At 47.4% G+C, this 3,577-nt stretch overlaps 1 long non-coding RNA gene across 1 annotated transcript; it reads right to left on the bottom strand.

Moving 5' to 3' along the window:
- Positions 1–742: 742 nt before the first annotated feature.
- Gm33200 lies at positions 743–2,282 on the bottom strand. Its single transcript, XR_377795.3, has 3 exons — positions 1,992–2,282; positions 1,599–1,753; positions 743–1,509 (listed from the first exon to the last, which is right to left on the bottom strand). It is a non-coding gene; the product is annotated as a predicted gene, 33200 (long non-coding RNA).
- Positions 2,283–3,577: the final 1,295 nt, after the last annotated feature.

Genomic DNA, 3,577 nt, shown 5'->3' with positions numbered 1-3,577 from the left:
CCCTTTCTTCCTTTCTCCCTCCCTCTGTCTCTCCTCCTTCTTTCCTTCCCCTCCCCTCCCTCCCCTCCCTCCCTCCCTCCCTCCCTTCCTCCCTCCCTCCCTCCCCTTCTCTCACACCCCTCCCTACTCCTTTCCCCAATTACATTACCTTCTCTTGCTAAGTAACCCATGCTCACTATGGGAAAAAAATGTTGAGAGGTAGAAATCAAAAATGAGCTAAATACAACTTCTAAGATCCCACTACCCAGATACTATTCTTTTCTAACTTGCTGTTACCAATTCTAGCTAACACTTTCCTAGTTCTAGATACAAGATGCAATTATTGAATTTACTCTGCTTATTCTACCAACTCCTTACAACCCTAAGAGATGAGTATTCTTATCTCGCCTAACAGATGAGGACCTAGCATACACGGAAAACCAACACCTGGATCCAGGACGGCTGATTCAAGTGTTAAAATTTTGATATACATATTGGTAGACTTAAAACACAACAGCAAAAAAGATGTTGGCACTTACCTTTAGTCCAAGCACTCCAGAAGGAGAGGAAGGTGGATCTCTGTGTATTCGATGCCAGCCTGGTCTACAAAGTGAGTTCCAAGATAGCCAGGGATGTTACACAGAGAGACTCTGTCTCAAAAAACCAAAACCAGACCAAAAACCAAAACCAAAACCAAACAACAAAATCATAAAGCTACATGGACTTTTTTCTTTATAGTTTTTTTTCTCAATACTTTTAAAAAATTTACATCCCAACTGCAGCCCCTCCCTCCCTTCCTCCTAGTTCTGCCCTTACAAATTCCTTGCCCCATTATCCTTCCCCTTCTCAAGAGAAGGAGATGCTCCCTTGGGTACCAGCCTACTCTGGGACATCTAGTCCCAGCAGGCTAAGCGCATCCTCTCCTGAGGCCCAACCAGGCAGCCCAGCTAGGGGAAGGGGCTCCAGTGGCAACTGTGTAGGTCCAGCCTGTGCGTGCTCTTTGGTTGGTGGTTCAGTGTCTGAGAGTTCTCCTGGGTCCAGGTGAGTTGACACAGTAGGTCTTCTTGTGGTGCTATTTTTAGTTTAAAAATGCATATATTTGTGGGTGTGTGTACATGGGTGGGTGCACATACTATGGAGCACACATGGAGGCCAGGTGATGACTCTGGGTGCCAGTTCTCTCCTCCTACTTTAAGGGTTCCAGGTGTCAAATTCAGGTCTTCAGGCTTGGCCACAACTGCCTTTACATCTCATCAACCCCTCTGTCTACTTCTTCAAAAACATATATTGAAAGAAAGAATTTCAAGTAAGATGCAGTCCCACTTTGTGTGCTATGTATTACTTAGATTATTAAAATTTAAAAATTATGAGTGTGGGGGCGGGGCTAACACACGGTGATGCGTGTGTGGTTATCAAAGCAGAACTCTGAGGCATTGAGTCTCTCAATCCACCTTTATACGGTTCCAGAGATGGAACTCAGCACTGTACCCCATGAGTGATCTCTTTGGGTCCTCAAATAAAACATTCATGCTAAAAAGCAAAAAAGAGATGCGTTAAGAGACAACAAATCTTTGGCACTCCTCCCAGCAGACCAGCACAGACACGGAGCTATCACCCACCATAGCTGTTGTAGACGTCGGAATGAGAACACAGATGCAGTTCCGAACCCAGGCTATCACCCCAGAAAGCTCCCAGGAGCTGGAACTGCTGGATGTGGCAGTTAGGTGCACAGTGGAGACCGTGGACATGTCTGGAACCAGATCACTGATGTTGACTGTTGGAAAAAAAATCCTTTTACATAAGTTTGTTTTAATTTTTATGTAGTAAGTGGGGTCAAAGAGCAGGCCTTGTGCATGCTAGGCAAATACTGTACCTCAAAAACCAACCCTGCTGCCCTGAATACAAAGTTGTTATAAACTGTTGTGGCTACAGGAGAGAGAGGGAGAGAGAGAGAGGGAGAGAGAGAGAGAGAGAGAGAGAGAGAGAGAGAGAGAGAGATTGGACCCACTGACCAACAAAGCTGGACTCTATCCCGAGATGTCCAAGCTGGGGGAAGTCCCTTCGGACCTGGCCTCAGTGTCGTCATCTGTACAGTGAGCAGGAGCAAATCTGAGTTGGAATGAACGTCGCTGCTGGGTTATCTGCCGCGTTCAGGACGATTCCTGACACGGTTCCCACCCAGTTCTGGCACAAGAAACAAGAGGCCGGGAATATGAAAGGGCCGGGGTCAGGGCACACCAAAGGCTTAAGGACCCCCAAATGAGGGTATGAGTTCTATTTTCCTGGAGGGCTGGGCCAGCCAAGCCGATTAGGGGCCCCGAGCAGCTGTGGGCCGCGGGGGCCGCTGGGAGTGAGGGGATTCAAACAGCTCTTTCCCACCCTCTCCCCCACCAGCCTGCTCTGTGTAAAAATTCCAAACTCCCAATCAAACCCCCTTCTCTTTTCTCCTTTCATTCACCTGCCCATCTTCCTCTCCTCTTCTCTCCTTTTCTATCCAAACTCATAATTAATCGCTCAAGGCAAAAGTAATGAATGTTAATTGGCCATCTGTAGGAAGACTAATTAAAATCTACCACGCTGGGGTTTAAACATACCTATAGCAACGGAGTGAATCGGGAATGAGGCAGGAGGGATTGAGGTAACAGCTGAAAGACTGCAAAACACCATTGGGCTTAGGTGTGAGGGAAGGACGCCAGAGAGGGGCCGAGATGCTGGAGAGGGGGAACAGAGACGTGGAGACAGAAGGGAAAACCCTCCTGGACTTGCTAAGGCCACTGCCGGGCCTGGCGTCTTGTCACTGTTCTGTGTGGGGTTTAATGAACACGTTTGCACGTTCTCTTCATGCCGGACATGGCGGAAGGGGTGACTAGAGTTTGTCAACACACAGTTGTCCCCAGTCATAGGTCTGACCAAACTTAGTTCTTCAGGAACAACTGCCCTGTATAAAAGTCGTTCATAGGCACACAAGCACGGCTTCGCAGAACCTCAGCTCAAAAGGTGAGACTCTGTTCCACGTGCGCATCCCGTTTGTGAACTGAGGGCAACCCAGGGACAAAATACAAAATACAAAAAAGTTGTGGTTGGACACGGTCACCAACAACTCCATGTATACACACGGCTGCATGTGACATGTAGCTTAAACATACAAGCCACATGTTATCAAAATGCAGATGGTGACACACACTCAAATAGTTTGTTATTCAAATGCACCAAGTAGCTTTACCTGTGTTTGAACCCATGTCTGCTGTGCGTACTGTTAACTGGGACATTCTACATCCCAAGACTTACACGCAGGTTCACATAACTCTTTTCCAGTACACAATAGAAGCTGACTGCTCTATTCTATGAGAACACACACACACATACACACACACACACACACACACACACACACACACACACACACACACCCTCACCCTCTATGGGCACTCTTCCCACAGTGGAATATCCTCCCATATACACTCCCCACTCCCCACAGAATGGAGTTGATCCTTTCTAGATATAAGTACAAACACCTTGCCTCAGTGGAGTGGTCTTAGCCCCCAGGCCACCTCAGATGCTCTTCTCATAGCCTGCATTCATTGTTGCCCAAAGGTAA

The sequence above is a fragment of the Mus musculus genome, chromosome 6 (assembly GCF_000001635.26).
Source record: "Mus musculus strain C57BL/6J chromosome 6, GRCm38.p6 C57BL/6J".
Lineage (NCBI taxonomy): Eukaryota > Metazoa > Chordata > Mammalia > Rodentia > Muridae > Mus > Mus musculus.
Note: the sequence above shows the minus strand (reverse complement) of the source record. Positions and strands in the feature narration are given on the sequence as shown.